Below are 19606 nucleotides of genomic sequence, written 5' to 3'. Positions count from 1 at the left end.
TGTGATGAGGACTGAAGATGTTGGCTTCATTTTTTCCAATATTTAATTGGAAGAAGTTTCTGTTCTCCAGTACTGGATGTCAGACATGCAGCCTGCCAATTTAGAGACAGTGAAGGGGTCAAGAGAGGTGGTGGTGAGGTAGAGCTGGATGTTGTCAACGTACATGTGAAAAGTAATGCTGTGTTTTCAGATGATGTTGCCAAGGGGCAACATGTAGATGGAAAATAGGAGTGGGCCAAAGATAGATCCTTGAGGGACACCAGACATAATGGCACACGAGTGGGAAAGGAAGCGATTGCAGCTGATTCTCTGGGTAAGATTAGATAGTTAAGAATGGAATCAAGCAAGTGAAGTCCCACCCAGCAGGATGACTGTGGAGAGGTCTTAGAGGAGAGAGAACTGTCAACAATATCAATTAACATGTGAGCCAGGAAGGGCAGTTGAGTCATCAGCAGTTTAGTGGGGATAGGGTCGAGAGTGAAGGAGGTGAACAAGATGAGCTCAGAGAGGGCATGAGGATAGATAGTAGAGAAACTAGAGAACAATGTGAGTTCAGAGCAAGGGCAGGAGGATATCTAGAGGAGGTTTGGCTCAGTGGACAAGCAGAAGGGAGGGAAGTGGCAGAGGCAACTGATCAGATGGTCCTAATCTTTAGTGTAAAGAAATCCATGAGCTCCTCACACTTGCTGTTGGAGGTGAGGATGGCTAGAGTTATTTAAGAAGATGGTTTGCAGTAAAGAACAGAAACCAGGGATTATTTTGATTTTACAGGATGATCAACAACAAGAATCTATATTTATATAGAGCCTTTAATGTAATAAAACGTTCCAAGCTGCTTCACAGGAACATTATAAAACAAAATATGACACTGAGCCACATAAGGTGATATTGGATCACATGACAAAAAGTTTGGTTGAAGAGGTAGGTTTTTAAGGAGTGTCTTAAAGGAGGAAAGCAAGGTAGAGGGGTGAAAAGGTGTTGGGAGGGTATTCCAGAGCTTAGGGCCTAAGCAACCGAAGACACGGCACCAATGGTGGAACGACTAAAATCAGGGTGCTTAAGAGGCCAGAATTAGAGGAATGCAGATATCTCAGAGGTTTCTGGGACTGGAGGAGATTACAGAGAGAGGGAGGGGCGAGGCCATGGAGGGATTTGAAAACAAGGAAGAGAACTTTAAGATCAAGATGTTGCTTGACCGGGAGCAAATGTAGCTCAGCAAGCACAGGGGTGATAGGTGAATGGGACTTGGCGTGATTTAAGACACAGGCAGCAGGGTTTTGGACGACCTCAAGTTTACGGGGCTTGGAATATGGGAGACCAGCCAGGCATGCATTGGAGTAGTCAAGTCTAGAGGTAATGAAGGCATGAATGAAGGTTTCAGCAGCAGATGGGCTGAGACAAGAGCAAAATCAGGCAATGTTACGGAGGCGGAAATAGGTGGCTTTAGTGAAATGTGGGTCAAATGTGACACCAAAGTTGCGAACAGACTGTTTAATCTTGGACTGTTGCCAGGGAGAGGAATGGAGTCAGTAGCTAGGGTAGGGAATTTGAAGGGGGGGGGGACCGAAAATGATGACTTCAGTCTTCCCAATATTTAATTGGTGGAAATTTCTGTTCATCCAGTACCATATGTCAGATAAGCAGTCTGATAGTTCAGCAACAGGGGAAGAGTGAGGTAGAGCTGGGCGTAGTCAATGTGCTTTCTGGATCCTGGAATAGTGAGCAGTTGTGGCAGACTATTAATTAAGTGATTGATAATATAATTATAATTATATATAATAATTCACAAAGGCCTCTTTTTGCAACTTCAATTGAAGGAGAATTTCCTCATTCATTTAAATGAATATGTTCTTTTCCAGTTTGCTATCAAACCTTTAGACAGAAAGACTGATGTTTTCAAGTCTAATTCTTCAAAATGATGAGTCAATAAGTTGGTAAGTAAGATAGCCAGTAATCCAATATCTGTTGATATTATAATGATGTGCAGTATTAGGTGAGAATTGAAATCTCTGTGATTTATTTCTCTGGGCTGCTTTTACTCAAATTGCTTACTATATGGCTTTGGTGTTTCATCAAATGGATTCTATCTGCGGGTAGATGAAAACTGAGCCTATTTCAAACAGCCCTTGAAAACAGGTGTTCTTTGAAAATCCAATAATGTTCTAAGAAACAAGCTAAAATATTATTTTCAAACTGTTTAGGCCTTAAATTTAATCTTAGGCAACCAACAGTATAACGCAAATCAATTATAAAATGTATCTATTTAAGATCAATACAGTGTCACTTCAATATTTTGTGTGAATTTTATATCAAACAGCATTTATTAAAAATAAAACTTTTGAACTTTTTGCTTGCCTTTTATTGCAGTTGAACATACTGTAGTTTTTTTCTACAATATTGTAAAATGAAAATGTTCCAATACTGAATATTTCTCGGAGGAAAATCAGCGTGTCAGCCTAGATATGCTTTTCACAATATTCTTGTTCATATAATTATGGAAGACCTCAGTGGCAAGCTTAAAAAGAAGGCGGGGCGCATGCACGACTTGCGTGCTACTGAGTCCCCGCGATATTTCGAGCGGGGGCTCATTTAAATGGAGGGGGAAGAAATGGCTGCCCCCAATGACATAGAGGGGGTGGTCACTCCGTCCACGGCAACGGCGGCGGACATCACCCCGCAGACGCTGGTTCCATTTTTAAAGGGCTTCAAGCCCTTAGGAAAAAATTTCATTTTTAAAGTTATATTTCTGTGCATTATCTTTAAAAAAAATTAAAAGCTGGAGGCCCTTCCCCCACCACCCCCCCGCAATGTTTTTTTTATTGGCCTATATCACGAAAATTAACTTTATTCCCAACCCAAACTTGCCCCCACCCAACCCCGTCACATTTGCACTTCAAACCCTTCCCAAATTCCCCACAGCCAATAAAAAGTGTTTTTCCTGCTTCCGCCCATCCCCACCCTGATAATTTCACTTCTTCCTCATCCCCACCAGTGTCTTGCCTTGGAACTCCAAACGGAATTCTGAAGGCACCGGAGTTCCGGCTAGTGGTCGGAATCTTGGCATGGGATGGCCGTTTGGACCCGGTAGGTTTATTTACATGTCTTAAATTAATTTTAATATTAAAATGAAGGCCCTGTTGCCGAGCGGTAAAATGCGGCGGGACCTTCTTGGTGTCAGGGGTCGAGGTGGAACTCTCCCGGAATAATTTTCCAGGTCCCCCCCGCCCCCCCGCCATAACCCCTGACATTGGAGGGCTCTTAAAATTCAGCCCCCGATCTCAGCAAACAGATATTAGCTTCTGGCTGGGTTGTCTGCTTCCACAATTGTGGCAAACTTTATCTAATTTCCCTTTTTGGGAGGAATTTGCTTCACATGCAGTAAGAACTGCCTCTTGGTCCTGGGTTTAATATATACAGGAGAGGTTATACATTGTTTGAGTAATTTCATTTCTATATGTGTGGAAAACTTTTCATAATGGAAAAGCAATTTGGCCTCCTTATCTTGAGAGACAATGGGTAAGCGCCTGGAGGTGGTCAGTGGTGTGTGGAGCAGCGCCTGGAGTGGCTATAGAGGCCAATTCTAGAGTGACAGGCTCTTCCACAGGTGCTGCAGAAAAATTTGTTTGTCGGGGCTGTTACACAGTTGGCTCTCCCCTTGCGCTTCTGTCTTTTTTCCTGCCAACTGCTAAGTCTCTTCGACTCGCCACACTTCAGCCCCACCTTTATGGCTGCCCGCCAGCTCTGGCGAACACGGGCAACTGACTCCCACGACTTGTGATCAATGTCACAGGACTTTATGTCGCGTTTGCAGACGTCTTTAAAGCGGAGACATGGACGGCCGGTGGGTCTGATACCAATGGCGAGCTTGCTGTACAATGTGTCTTTGGGGATCCTGCCATCTTCCATGCGGCTCACATGGCCAAGCCATCTCCAGCGCCGCTGACTCAGTAGTGTGTATAAGCTGGGGATGTTGGCTGCCTCGAGGACTTCTGTGTTGGAGATACGGTCCTGCCACCTGATGCCAAGTATTCTCCGGAGGCAGCGAAGATGGAATGAATTGAGACGTCGCTCTTGGCTGACATACGTTGTCCAGGCCTCGCTGCCATAGAGCAAGGTACTGAGGACACAGGCTTGATACACTCGGACTTTTGTGTTCCGTGTCAGTGCGCCATTTTCCCACACTCTCTTGGCCAGTCTGGACATAGCAGTGGAAGCCTTTCCCATGCGCTTGTTGATTTCTGCATCTAGAGACAGGTTACTGGTGATAGTTGAGCCTAGGTAGGTGAACTCTTGAACCGCTTCCAGAGCGTGGTCGCCAATATTGATGGATGGAGCATTTCTGACGTCCTGTCCCATGATGTTCGTTTTCTTGAGGCTGATGGTTAGGCCAAATTCATTGCAGGCAGCCGCAAACCTGTCGATGAGACTCTGCAGACACTCTTCACTGTGAGATGTTAAAGCAGCATCGTCAGCAAAGAGGAGTTCCCTGATGAGGACTTTCCGTACTTTGGACTTCGCTCTTAGACAGGCAAGGTTGAACAACCTGCCACCTGATCTTGTGTGGAGGACAATTCCTTCTTCTGAAGACTTGAACGCATGTGAGAGCAGCAGGGAGAAAAAAATCCCAAAAAGTGTGGGTGCGAGAGCACAGCCCTGTTTCACGCCACTCAGGATAGGAAAGGGGTCTGATGAGATGCCGTTATGTTGAATTGTGCCTTTCATATTGTCGTGGAATGAGGTGATGATACTTAGTAGCTTTGGTGGACATCCAATCTTTTCTAGTATTCTGAAGAGACCACGTCTGCTGACGAGGTCAACAATGGCAAGTAATTATTCCTCTAATTGTTCAATTTTCAAAGATCTGTTATTTAGATTTTAGTATTTTGACAATTGGCAGCACTTATTGTTTTGGGAAATGCTTGAGTAATGGGTAGAAAAGGTATCATGTCAACATTTTTATATTATATATTATTTATCAATGCTGAATCACAGCTGATGCTGAAAAATGCTTATGGAGCAACAACTAGAGATTTTAGAATGATAAAGATTTGATAATTTTCTCAATCAGAGGTAAACATTCAGACAAAAGCAAAATACTCAAGATGCTGGATATCTGAAATAAAAAACAAAAGTGCTGGAAATACTCAGCAGGTCAGGCAGCATCTGTGGAGAGAGAAAGCTTCAGGTTGATGACCTTTCATATGTTTAGATGAAAGGTCATCGGTCTAAAATGTTAACTTTGTTTATCTCTTCACAGATGCTGGCTGAACTGCTGAGTATTTCCAGAATTGTCTGTAACTTTCAGATACTGATTTAAAATAATATTCCTCACATACTTTAGGTTTTGCATCTTTGTATTGGAAGCCATGGCCGGAATTTTACGTCCTCCCTGGTTACGGGTGGTGGGGGGTGCATAAAATGGAGTGGGAGGCTCGGGCGGCCCTTCCCGATCCACTCCCGCCTCCGCCGCCGTTTTTATTGAGGTGGTGACGGCGGGAAATGGCCCACCCACCCCAGGCCAATCAAGGCCCTTAAGTGGCCAATTGACGGCCACTTAAGGGCCTTTTCCCGCCACCACGGGGATTGTACCCTTGGCTGGTTGGGTGGTCCAGGCCTGACAAAAGCTGCCTGACAAAAGCAGGCGGCTCTCTGATGACCTGGGGCTGGGGGGCCCTCCTGGTCAGGCACCCTGTGCCCAATGGAGGGCTACCCCCGATGCCCCAACCACCCCCAAGATCCAGAACGCCCCTTGATTTTCCCCCTCCCCCCACAACCGACCACCTTTACCTTGCCGGGGCCGGACCGATCACCCCCAGTGAGATCATTCCTCTTCTTTGCAAAGCTGGGTTGCAGTCTGAGCAATGGCCAGCGCCCCCGGTGGTGCTGCTGGGGGCTAAGAGCTGCCAGCCTGCTGATTGGCTGACAGCTCCATTAGGCGGGACTTCCTGCCTCAATGAGATGGACCTATGAGGGGCCTGGCGACCATAAAATCGGGACTGGTTCCCCAGGCCAGGCAGAGGCAGGATCGCCACCAACTTTTCGGTCGGTGGACAGCTCCCGTCCGACCAGGGTAAAATTCAGCCGCATGACTTGTTCATGCAAAGGCGAAGAGTGGACTCTTTGGAGGTCCAACAAATGAAAACCCAGGCAAGGGAAGAGAAGGTTAGGAAACAGGTAGGCAATAAATTAGACTGGATTAAAAAAGTAGCAATGTGTAATATTAAAAGTCTGATTGAGAAAAAAACGAGAGCTCTTTGGAAGGTGGATTTTCAGTTTGGCCTGGATTGCAATTTCTGCAGCATAGGTGTAATCTGATCTGTCTTCTGTGACCTGTCAGGCTTGGTTTGAGTTGCTCAACATCAGCCTGATATGTGTATAATAATACAATTTATTTACAATGTTTCATGCAACTGGAGTTGAAAATTTTTTTGTCAAAGCTATTTGGTATTGCAATTTTTCTTTAACTAGTGGGATCAGAATTCAAAGTCACTGCAAGCTGATCAGACGAATGTCTGCTTTTGTTGCTGGCTGCAGGAGCCCAATGTGAAATTCTTAAACTAGTTGCGAGCAAATATGGACCCTCACACCATGATTTTGGCATAAGAATGAGAAATTGAAGGAAATTAGTATTAGTAAGAAGGTTGCATTGGAGAAATTAAGGGGGCTGAAGGTTGATAAATCCCCAGGACCTGATATTCTACATCCCAGAGTGTTGAAAGAGGTAGCTATCGAGATAGTGGATGCATTGGTGATCGTCTTCCAAAATTCTATAGATTCTGGAGCAGTTCCTGCAGATTGGAAGGTCGCAAATGTCACCCCACTATTTAAGAAGGAAGGGAGAGAGAAAACAGGGAATTACAGACCTGTTAGCCTTACATCAGTCATTGGGAAAATGCTAGACTCTATTATAAAGGATGTGATAAATGGACACTTGGATAATTATGATCTGATTGGGCATAGTCAACATGGATTTATGAATGGGAAATCATGTTTGACGAACCTGTTGTAGTTTTTTGAGGATGTTACTGACAGAATTGATAAAGGAGAGTTGATGGACGTAGTATACTTGGAATTTTGGAAGACTTTTGATAAAGTCCCCCACAGGAGGTTGGTTAGCAAAATTAAAGCACATGGGATAGGAGGTAATATACTGGCATGGATTAAGGATTGATCAACAGGCAGAAAGGCAGAGAGTAGGAATAAATGGGTCATTCTCGCATTGGCAGGCTGTGACTAGTCGGGTACCACAAGGATCAGTGCTTGGGCCCCAGCTGTTCACAATATATATCAATGATTTGGATGTGGGGACCAAACGTAGTATTTCCAAGTTTGCAGATGACACAAAACTAGGTGGGAATGTGTGTTGTGAGGAATATGCAAAGCGGCTTCAAGGGGATTTGGATAGACTTTGTGAGTGGGCAAGAATGTGACAGATAGAATATACTGTGGAAAAATGTGAGATTATCCACTTTGGTAGGAGGAATAGATGTGCAGAGTATTTCTTAAATGGTAAGAGATTAGCAAGTGCAGATGTACAAAGGGACCTGGGTGTCCTTGTCAATAAGTCACTGAAAGCTAACATGTAGGTGCAGCAAGCAATCAGGAAGGCTAATGGTATGTTAGCCTTTATCGCAAAAGGATTTGAGCACAGGAGTAGTGAAGTCTTGCTTCAATTATATACAACCTTGTTTAGACCGCACTTGGAGTACTGTGTGCAGTTTTGGTCCCCTTACCTTAGGAAGGATATTATTGCCATAGAGGGAGTGCAATGAAGGTTCACCAGACTTGTTCCTGGGATGACAGGACTGTCCTATGAAGAGAGATTGGGGAAACTGGGCCTGTATTGTCTAGAGTTTTGAAGAATGAGAGGTGATCTCATTGAAACCTACAAAATACTTAAAGGGGTAGACAAGGTAGATGTAGCTAAGATGTTCCCCTGGTTGGGGAGTCTAGAACCAGGGGACTCAATTTCAAAATAAGGGGGAAGCCACTTAGGACAGAGATGAGGAGAAATTTCTTTACTCAGGGAGTTGTGAATCTTTGGAATTCTCTACCCCAGTAGGCTGTGGAAGCTCAGTCATTGAGTAAGTTTAAAGCAGAGATTGACAGATTTCTAAATACAAATGACATAAGGGGATATGAGAATAGTGTGGGAAAAAGGCATTGAAGTGAATGATCAGCCATGATCGTATTGAATGGCAGGGCAGGCTCGATGGACTGAATGGCCTACTCCTTCTCCTTTGTTCCTATGTTCTGAAGACAGAAAGTTGGCAGCCTCATGTAGAACAGTCATAAGAAAGTCTGTTTGTGACTTTGATAAGAGCCTTTCCAGTATTGTTGCAGGGCCGCAAACCTGATTGGAGGAATTCAAACATGGAGTTGTGGTAAAAATGGGCTTGGATTTTTGAGGCGACAACTTATTCAGGGACATTAGAAAAGGAAGTCAGAGGTGGGGAGGTAGTTTACAAAGACAGAGGGCTCAAGGGTGTTTTATTTTTAGGAGAGGGGTGTTGGCGGGAGATTTGAAGAGGAGGGCCACACTATTTGAGGTGAGAGAACTGTTAACAATATCAACTAACATGGAGTCCAGGAAAGGAGGTTGAGTGCTCAGCAGTTTGGTGGGAATAGGGTTGAGGGAGCAAGAGGTGGGTCTCGTGGGCAAGATAAACTCAGGGAGGGCATGGGAGGGATAGGAGAGAAACTGGAGATAGATGCGAGTTCAGGGCTAGGGTAGGGGGGAAACTTAGGGGATGTTTGGCCTGGTGGCTGGGGGAAGGGAGGGAAGCGGCAGAGGCAGTTGAATGGACAGTCGCAGTCTTAATGACAAAGTACATGACCTTCTCGCATGCTGTTGTAGGTAAGGGTGGAGGAGGCAGGGGAGAGTAGTTTGAGCCTATTTTTTAATTGAGTAAGTTGGGGCAAGGTCTAAAAATATTGATTCATTTTTCTATCTTAGTTGCAGATGTTTCTTAGTTCCATGGCCTTCCACAGTATCCCAGGTCCTCATAATTTATTACCCAATGCACAATTGCTCTTACATCATTGAGTCTAACAGGTCGTGTGTGAGACTCTTGTGTTGTTCTGCAGTGCTGTATTTTCATCATTATTCACATTCAAACAGCTATCACCATTTCGAATCATACAGTTTAGAAGGAGGCCATTTCACCCATTGAGCATACGTCAGCTCTCTGAGCTACAAATTGGTCTCACTCCCCTGCTCTTTCCTCATAGCCCTGCAAATGTTACCTTTTTAAGTAAAGATCCGATTTCCTTTGAAAGTTACTATTGCATCTGCTTTCACCAGCCTCTCAGGCAGTGTATTTCAGATCATCACAGCTCCCCACGCAATAGAAATTCTCCTCATCCGCCCCCCTTGGTTTCTTTTGCCAATTATTTTAAATCTGTGTCCTCTGGTTACTGACCCCGCTGCCAGTGGAAATATCTAGTCTATCAAAACACCTCATAATTTGAACACCTCTGTTAAATCTCCCCATAACTTTCTCTGCTCTAAGGAGAACTATCACAACTTCCTTATTCTCCCCAGATAACTGAAATCCCTCATCCCTGATACCATTCCAGTAAATCTCCTCTGTACCCTCTCCAAGACCTTGACACCCTTTCTAAATTGTGGTGTCTAGAATTGGACAGAATACTCTAGCTGAGGTCTAATCAATGATTTATAAAGTTTTAACATATCTTTTTGCTTTTGTATTCTATGCTTCTATTTACAAAGCCACAGATTTTTTTTTTAACAGCTTTATCAGCTTATCCTGCCACTTTCAAAGATTTGTGTATGTGAACCCTCAGGCCTCTCTGTTCCTGCATCACCTTTAGAATTGTACCATTGAGTTACACTGCCTCTCATCATATTTCTCATCATTTCACACTTCTTGGCATTAAATTTCATCTGCCAGGTGTCTGCCCATTTCACCAGGCTGTCCAAGGTTACTAAATCACTTCCCTTCGTTCCTTGAGGACACCAATCATTCCTAAATTATTCTGGCATTTTATTGTGGCTGCAATATTTTGTTTGCTAGCTATACTTTTCGTCATAGGACATTCAGGAGCTTTGTTTTTGGTGCTTTTTTAGTGTACACCATGGCGCATTGGCTGCTGCCACGTAGAATCATGTAAGAATCGTACGGCACAATAGGAGGCTATTTGGCCCACTGAGTCTGTGCAGGCTCTTTCAGTTAGTCCCACTCTCCTGCTCTTACCCTCTATCCATGCAATTTTATCTCCTTCAAATATTTATCCAATTCCTTTTTGAAGGCTACTATTGAATTTGTATCCACCACCCATTCCAAACCTTAAGCACTCATTGTGTAAAAAGGTTTTTCCGCATGTTGCCTCTGGTACTTTTGCCAGTCACCTTAAATCTGTGTCCTCTCATTATCAACCCTTCAGCCATTGAAAACATTGGAAATATCTTAGTTTAGCGGGAGGAGAAGATGACCTGGGACCAATAGTGGCATAGGAAGCTTATCGCTTAACAACCTAAATAGAAAGGACTATTATTTCATTGATGTGCAAATAGTATGAACAGAATAGTCAAAAAATGATGTATGTGAATGCCTGCTTCTTGAAAAATATGCATGAAGTATCAAAGAACAAAGAACAGTACAGCACAGGAACAGGCCAATCGGCCCTCCAAGCCTGCGCCGATCTTGATGCCTGCCTAAACTAAAACCTTCTGCACTTCCGGGGACCGTATCCCTCTATTCCCATCCTATTCATGTATTTGTCAAGATGCCTCTTAAATGTCATTATCGTACCTGCTTCCACCACCTCTCCTGGCAGCAAGTTCCAGGCACTCACCACCCTCTGTGTAAAGAACTGTCCTCACACATCCCCTCTAAACTTTGCCCCTCACACCTTAAACCTATGTCCCTTCCACCCTAGGAAAAAGCTTCTGACTATCCACTCTGTCCATGCCACTCATAACTTTGTAAACCTCTATCATGTCGCCCCTCCACCTCCGTCGTTCCAGTGAAAACAATCCAAGTTTATCCAACCTCTCCTCATAGCTAATACCCTCCAGACCAGGCAACATCCTGGTAAACCTCTTCTGTACCTTCTCCAAAGCCTCCATGTCCTTCTGGTAGTGTGGCGACCAGAATTGCACGCAATATTCTGAGTGTGGCCTAACTAAGGTTCTGTACAGCTGCAGCATGACTTGCCAATTTTTATACTCTATGCCCCGACCGATGAAGGCAAGCATGCCGTATGCCTTCTTGGGACCAATGGAGGCAAGCATGCCATATGCTTTCTTGTATCATTCTTAGGTAATCAAGCATACAGTTCTTTGATAGAGAAGGAGATTGGTTCCTCAGAGATATAGGTTATGAAAGACCAGGGGAAGAAATTTATGCGGGCTTTGGGTATGGGAACGGAGGTGGGGAGGATATTAAATCAGGACGGAAGACATCATCTGACTTCGTGATGTCCCATCCCGATTTTATGGATTGTGGCACACATGGAGGGTGGAGAGCCGACACTGACGCGGCCGGCAGGCAATTAAGGTAGTTAAGAGGTCTATTGGCAGTGATTTTAATTTTACTTTTAAATTTTATTTACGGTACCCGGGAATTGAGGGGCTTCAGAGCCTTGCCTGGTTGACGGAGGCAACATAGAGGCGAGACCTCTTTGTTGGCTATAAGGGGAGGCCATCAGGAGAGGCAGCACCAACTGCCAGGGCGGGCATCGGGCATTGTTTGAGGAGTGTAGCAAAGGTGCCAGCATTTTGGGGGTGCCATACCAAGGTGGGCAATGGGCAAGTGCCACCTCATCAGAAATAACAAGTGGAGGGAAGGAAGGGGAGTGAAGACCTTGAACACAGGGAGAGGTCACCTATCATGGGTCTCATTCATCCAAGCTTTGGAGACCCCATTGAGGAGGAGGCGCTGCAGAGTAGGAGGGAGGTCCAGGTACTGGCAGAAGTACCGCAACGTCCTGTGAGCCGACAGGAGGGTCAGCATTGACCTCCAGATGGTGGAGAAGGGTGCAGAGGGGAAATCCAGAAGCCTCCCCCATGCAGAAGGAGCTACCGTCCAGAGCGGGTCTACCAGTTGAGGCTTAACTACCTACAGATGTCTGAGAGGCAGTAACAATGAAGACTCCATCTCTCCGGGGAGGCCGTCACTGACCTATGCACTATGATGCAGGACGAGCTGTGCCCCGGGGGACTTGGTGAAAATCCAATGCCAGTGACACTGAAGGTCACTGTGGCACTGACCTTCTATGCCTCTGAATCATTCCAGGGGTCCACTGAGAGCATGTGGGATCTCACAGTCACGGGCCAACAGTGTATCAAAGTGGTCACCAGTGCCCTTTTCAGAAGGGCAGGCAACTATGTGCGCTTCCGCATGGATCCCAACTCTCAAACTAAGAGGTCCATCTGTTTCAGGGCCATTGCCGGATTGCTCTAGGTGCAGGTTGTCATCGACTGCACGCATGTGGCCAAGGTTCCTGCACACCAACCAACGGTCTTCATCAACAGGGAGGGCTTCCACTCCCTCATTGTACAACTTGTCTGTGACCAGTGTAAATGGATCCTGCAGGTCTGTGCACGCTTCCCGGGAAGTTGCCACAATGCTTACATTTTGAGGCCAGGTGGCAGAGCTATTCCGGCCTCCTTTGCACCTTCAGGGATCGATCCTTGGAGACAAGGGCTACCCACTGAGGACACGGCTACTAATGTCTGTGAGGAGCCCACACACAGATGCAGAGGAGAGGTTCAACATCTGCCATGGGACAACATGAGCAACTATTGAGCAGGCCAGTGGTCTATTCAAGATGAGATTTAGGTGCCTAGATCAGCCCAGTGAAGCCCTTCAGTAAGCTCCAGTGAGGGTCTCATGTATCGTGGTGGTCTGCTGTGCACTGCACAACCTGGTGCTAGAAAAGAGGGAGGTGTTGAACATTGAAGGTAGAGAGGAGCATGACGCCTCCTCAGACGATGAGGATGTGGAGGAGGAAGCTGGCCAAGCCAGATGAAGGACTCCAGGGGACAACAGGAGAGACGTGCAAGGGAAGCTCGTGATGCCCTTAATGTACTCACGTTTCCTTTGATCCGTACTGCCACTTGTAGGTTCACCAATAAAGACTTCCCTTTATGCAGTCCTGTTGTTGCCTTCCTTCCTTCATTTGCATTGGAATGGCACCGCGAGCAGAGACCAAGGGCTGGGTCTTGTTGTCCTCCCAACGGCGGGTTCCATGTCGGTGTGGGGATGGGGAGGGGGGCGGAGAATCGGCATGGCAGTGGCCGTCACGGAACCCGACACTGGGATTGCCAGACCCAATCTTCTTGGGGTGAGATAGGCCAACATCGGCCTTCCTGCCCAGAGGCCAATTGAGGCCTTTAAGTGGTCTATTGACAGCCAATGAAGGCCTCGTCCCACTGCCACTGGGATCTTACCAGTGGCTGGGTGGGTCCTCTGCCACGCGAGGAGGGCACCGTGGAAAATGAGGTGCCCTCCCTGTGGGTTGGTGGTGGGGGGGGGGTCCCTCCTTCATGGACAGTTCATGGCCCACGGAGGACTCCTGTCGCCCCAGGACCACCATACCCTGGAATGAACGCCCAACCCCCACCCCCCCCCCCCCCCACCAGGGCCTTCTGGATTGTCCTCGGCAACCCTGCCTCACCTACCTCAGGTCCGGGGTTCCAACGCTGGGCCTGGGTCTGAGGCTTCTACAGTACTGGCAGCGGCCACTGCTCCCAGTGGCGCTACCGATACTGTTGAGCTGTCGGTTCTATGATTGGCCAGCAGCTCTTGGGGACAGGATCCCTGCCCCTATTAAGTGCTTAAAGGGACAGGGATCCCGCCTCCTTCAACGTTGACGGCCAAAGACCGGAGGATCGCTCCAGGGTCCTGAAAAATGCAGAGGCGGGGTTGCCCCCGACCTTTCGGCCCGGCGCCGGGACACCTGCCTCCTTCACAAAATCCAGCCCCAAGAAGGTGAGTGGTGGAAGATTGAGCCGCTGCTAGTGCCTCATTGATTCACAGGTGAATAATGGCTCCGGAGGTGAGGTGGTTGGGGGGGGTGGCGATTGCATGGGGAGTGCATGCAGGTTGTGGGTCCTGCAGAAGGGGACAACAACTGATGGCCAGGGCTGGGGTTTGCATCAGTAAGCAATGTCTTGTGAAATTGGGGCCAGGAGGAGGGATGATTAGGGGTCAAAGCCAATGAGCCTGGACAAAAACAAAATACTATGTATGCTGGAAATCTGAAATAAAAACAGAAAATGCTGGAAATACTCAGGGGGTCTGGCAGCATCTGTGGAGAGAGTAACACAGTTTACATTTCAGGCCTGTTTTTTATTCCGGTGAATCTGGAGTTTGGGGATCTAAGGGTCAGGGGAGGAGAGAGATCAGAGGTTGAGACCTTTGGGCCAGGGGTTAGTGCTGGGACTAGCAGTGATCTGGAGGGTCCTTTAATAGTTGTTCATGGTAATAACTGTTATTTACTCACTCTTATTCCTGTCAGGAACTGGAATAATTCAATGACCAGATTGTTGTATGATATTGTGGAGATTGTCGCTGACAATTTTGATGTCTATTCTTTGGCGATGAATTATGCTTACATTACTTAAATTTTTCTTGGATCTACATTGTGTACAATCCATGTTTGGTGATTTAATCAATTCTAAGATGAGGGGAGGACAGGTAGAACTCAAGTTGCAGATTGCTTCTGAAGCCTTTTGTAAACCTTCATTTAGTGAGTGCAGTAGAAATCACAGACTAAGCTTTTAAAATCAATTAACAAAATAGTTTTTTGTAATCAAATGCTGTTAATGGATAAATTGCAGTTTAAGTTAATTTTGACACTGAACAGAAGAGATGAAGAGTAAAAATATGCCAAATCGTTAAGTTTTCGCAGTGAAAGCACAAATCTTTAATGATTTAAATGTTTGACTATAAAATATGCACTTGCAATGTATAAAATAATTTAAAATGACGGTTTTAGTCTCTGTAGATTATTTGGTCATTGTGCAACGGTTAAGTCAAGGCTTCATTACATCAATATTACATTTAAGAAATTATAGAAGCGTTCTTTTGAAGTAATCTCTAAATTGTCAGACTGCTTGTTTGACATCTAGTACTTTGTAAGCAGAAATTTCCTACAATTAAATATTGGGAAGACTGAAATCATTGTCTTCAGACCCTACTAAAAACTCTCTTCCCTAGCGACTGACTCCATCCCCTTCTCTGGCCACTGTCTGAGGTTGAACCAGACTGCTCAGAACATTGGTGTCATATTTGAGCTTCTGACTACATATCGCGCCAGCACTAAGACTGGCCATTTCCACCTCTGTAACATTGCCTGACTGTGCCCCTGCAGACCCTCATCCATGTCCATGTTACTCTAGACTTGACTATTCCAATGCATTCCTGGCAGGCCTCCCACGTTCTATTGTCCGTAAACTTGAGGTCATCCAAAACTCTGATGCCTGTAACTCGCATCAAATTCTCTCATCACCCCTGTACTCACTGACCTACATTGGCTTCCGTTTAAGTAACGCCTCGATTTTAAAATTCTCATCTTTGTTTCCAAATCCCTCCGTGGTTTTGCCCCTCCCTATCTCTGGAATCTCCTCTCGCCCACAACCCACCGAGACACCTATGCTCATCTAATTCTGGCCTCTTGAGCATCCCTGATTTTAATTGCTCCACCACTGGTAGTCATGCCTTCTTCTGCTTAGGCCCTAAGCTCTGGAATTCCCTCTCTAAACCTCTCCACCTCTCAACTGCTCTTTCCTCTTTTAAAGACGCTCCTTAAAACTCTTTGACTGAGCTTTGGGTCATCTGCTCTAATATCGCTTTATTTGGTTTTCTGTCAAATGTTGCTTTATAAAACTCCTGTAAAGAACTTTGGGATGTTTTATTATGTCATAGGTACTATATAAGTCCAAGTTGTTGTTGAAGTTGTTGTTTGTAGCTGAACGGAAACCTATATGATTAAACATATTTTAACCAAGCCTCAAATAATTAAAAAGAATTAACACAACATATTTTTTCTTTTCCTCTCTGAATAATAAGGATATGGTTTTACTTAACCTGCCCATTATGGATCTTGATAGACAGATGCATTAAGCACTGCTTTTCCTTACCATTTGGTATATGGGAAGTCAAAGCCTTGCACAAGAGAAACAGCTGAAGGAGGATGCAGAAAGCAGGGGATGAACTGGAGCACCGATTATTAGAGCTTCAGGACGAGGCAAAGTTGGCAAATGAGGCTTTGGTAATCAAAATTATTAGTATTCCTAAAGATGCCTTGTAAAGTGACACCAATGTCGATAAAAGCCTTGGATATTTTGAATTCTGAGTAAGTAGTTAAATCTGAGGATTTGTCTGTCATTAGCTGAGATTTGAAGAGACTGCAGACGTACTGGCAGGAAAATCCCAGATTGCAGCAGAGGAGGTGAAATTATTGGCCCAGGAGGGAGCAGGGGATGAACAAGAGATGCACAGATTAAAAGTTGCAGCTTTAAGAACAGAGGAAGAAAAAAGACTGATGGAGAAGAAAGTGCTGGAGGCAGAAGTGTTGGTGCCTAAAATGGCCAAAGAATCTGAGAGACGGTAAACATTTCAGTCATTATATAATGGCAGAAATGTGTTCAGCAACAGTACACATTGTTGACTGTCAGTCTTTAACTGCAGATTCATCCTGAACAGGGGCCAATATTCTTGCCCTGTTCATCAAACTAGTTGATTTGTTTCACTTGTGATGCTAGAGGTGTTCATCCCATAAAGGGAAGAAACTGTTAGTCCTTATATCTCACTCTGTTGGCAAGAGCCTAGTCTTGTGAATTGATGGAGATTTCAGTAGTTATGAATAAAGCTGCAGTGTGTTTTTCAGCCCTTTAGGAAATTAGAGATGCACTTAAGGAGAAAAAACCTGATATAAATATTTTCTGATTGCCTTGTGACTATATCAGCAACTTCTTATTTGTGGGTTTGAGTCTCAAAACCTCCTTCCATAGTGGGATGCATTTGTTAGCTGATATCCAAAATAAAGACATTGGTTTTGCTATGAACTTCCCCACTGCAGGCAGGAGAGGGCCGGTGGGGTGGATGGGTACAGCGGCGGATATTGTGGCATCTGAGTGTCCCCATGAAGAGGCAGGGCACTCATTAACATATTTAAATTGCTCACCCACATTGCAATTGGGAGGCAGAGTTAAAATGCACTATTCCTGAACAATTTTCCCAGGGTCAAAAAACTCTGCAATGAAAGGGAGGTGGGAGTTTCTGGCTGCACAAGGTAAGTGCTTCTTCAGCACTCCTTGTGGGCTAGGAGGAACAGGCATGCTCTGCCACAGATCTCTCAAGGAAACATTATGCCTCTCACCCTCCCGTTTGACGGCCTCGTCACCCCTCCCCTCCCGATTGCCTATCTTACCACCCTCCCGTCTCGATCGCTGGCCTCTTTTCACCCTCTTCACCAATCCCTCCCCCACCCCGCACGATTCCTGGCCTCCACCCTTCGTATTGTTGACCTCCCTTCTCCTGACCATGAGCCTCTCCAACCTCACAGTTGTTGGGAACTGTCTCCAAGTCTGCGGCCTTGTGCCACTGATGTTCCCTCCCATCACTCGGCCAGGCTGCCCATTTGGCCAGCCGCTAGGTGAGATACGCAGGTTGGCAGGATCTCAGCGTCCTCAGTCTTTGCCCATTTTTGGCCTCACTCACGCCATCCCCACCTTCCTGAAAATACTAGCGTAATTGTCTGTCTTGTTTTTCTCCAAAATGATTTTCTTTTAGCCAATCATACGTTGGATTTGAAATTTGTTGTGAAGAAGTTTGAAGATTAGACTGCTCATCCTACTAGTTGAAGGTTCATGTGAGCTGTGAGGATATCTTTACACACGAGGAGGTGAATTTTATTGGGGGCACCGTGCTCTGCGGCAGTGCCCTTTGAACTCAATGGTGTGCCTGCATTCGCCGGCCGCCGCCGAGCCCCCGCAATATTAATCGCGAGGGTTCATTTCCATAGAGGCTGTGTGCCCCCCACCCCCTCCATATTACGTGGGGAGAGGTGGGACATTCGGCGCAGTGAGAGAGTCTTTGACAGCACCCCAGCACCTGCTTCCTGACAGCTGTCAAAGAAATACTTACCTGACTGCTGAAGAGTGGGGCTGCTGTCAATCTGGCAGCAAAGCAGAAAGTGCTGCAGAAACCTAGCAGGTCAGGCAGCATCTGTGGAGAGAGAAGCAGAGTTAACTTGTCCAAATTCACAGACCTGAAAGTTAACTCTGCTTCTCTCTCCAAGATGCTGCCTGACCTGCTGAGTGATGCCAGCACTTTCCGCTTTGCCACCACATACTTACCCTGCTGTGTCCCAGTGTCCTGTGAAGTTGAGATCCTCTTCTCCCACTCAAGTGTAACATTCCTTCTTGTAGGCGTGCCGCACCTGGGTGAATAATTGTACATTTGCACATTCCAGGACATGAGACTTAAATAAACCATAAAAGGTATTACAGAGGTTTACAGAGAACACACTGAAACAAATGGGAATGCACGGGTGTTACAGCAATGTAAATACGTCTTTCACTAAATGTTCCTCACCAACGTGTGTGTCTTTTTCTCTGTGTGAATGATGTGTGCCAGTATGTAGCATCAATGTTACATCCCTTTGCACCGTTGGCCCTTCAGAAAAGCCGACATATGCAATAACATCATTGCCATGCCACCATTACTCATGAGCGTCTCCATGGATGCAGTGACATGGACATTGGTTCAGTCAGCTGCTGTCTCTAATGGTTTACACAGGGATGCTGCAGATGTGGAGTGGTGCACAGCAGGTGAGCGAGGGTGATGTGTGGCTTGCAGAGCTCATGTCGGTTCCTATGGAGCAGAGAGCCTTTGTCTGATAAGCCACTTCCGTACATCCCTAGCTCACTGCTAGCCCTGCGTGCAGAGCCTGGGTGCCATCTGCCCTCCCATGGGTCTTACATGTTGAGATCCTCAGCGTCCTCATAGTCCTCATAAGGCCAGGCCTGGTCCCTATTGGGTGCGTAGTTGTGCAGAGCAACAAAGAAAGGAGTTGGCCTTTTCGGCCTGTAGTACAGGGCATCATTCTATCCATACAGGCATTGGAGGTGCTCTTTCAGCATGCTGATCTCCTGCTCAGTGGTGGCTCATGTAGCTCAGTGGCTGGCGTTCTATCTCTCCTCTGCAGCAATGGTGGGGTCTCTCACTGATGTTGGGAGCCATGTCTGCAAAGGATAGCCCTTATCTCCAAGAAGTCACCCCTCCATCTGAACCAGTTCAGTGAACAGTGGTGGCAGCTGGAACTGGCGCAAGACCCCCAGGTGTCATGACAGCTGCCTGAGAAGTGGTCACACATTTGCTACAAGCATCTGTGGTGTTCACATGCCACCTTCACCTAGATTGAGAGGGCTCCTTTAATAGTGACCTCTGCAGGTGGTAGCCTGGCAGTAGGCCTGATGGCCACTTGAGTTCAGTCAATGAACATTACAACCTATGGTTCTCCGGCAATGGTGCCAGAACCAATGGCCCTCTGGGCCTGGCTGAGAGTCAGTCCTGAAGCGGACATCCTCACTGGCTCTCAGGCTCAAGGCATTAGTAACCTCCCTGATGCA

General features: G+C 46.1%; 1 pseudogene; it reads left to right on the top strand.

Annotated features, from left to right (window-relative positions):
- Positions 1-19606, top strand: part of LOC137382919 (merlin-like) — an 80361-nt pseudogene that overhangs the window by 20260 nt on the left and 40495 nt on the right.

The sequence above is a fragment of the Heterodontus francisci genome, chromosome 23 (assembly GCF_036365525.1).
Source record: "Heterodontus francisci isolate sHetFra1 chromosome 23, sHetFra1.hap1, whole genome shotgun sequence".
Classification (NCBI taxonomy): Eukaryota; Metazoa; Chordata; class Chondrichthyes; order Heterodontiformes; family Heterodontidae; genus Heterodontus; species Heterodontus francisci.
The sequence above is the reverse complement of the archived record's forward strand: the minus strand, read 5'-3'. Positions and strand labels throughout refer to the sequence as shown.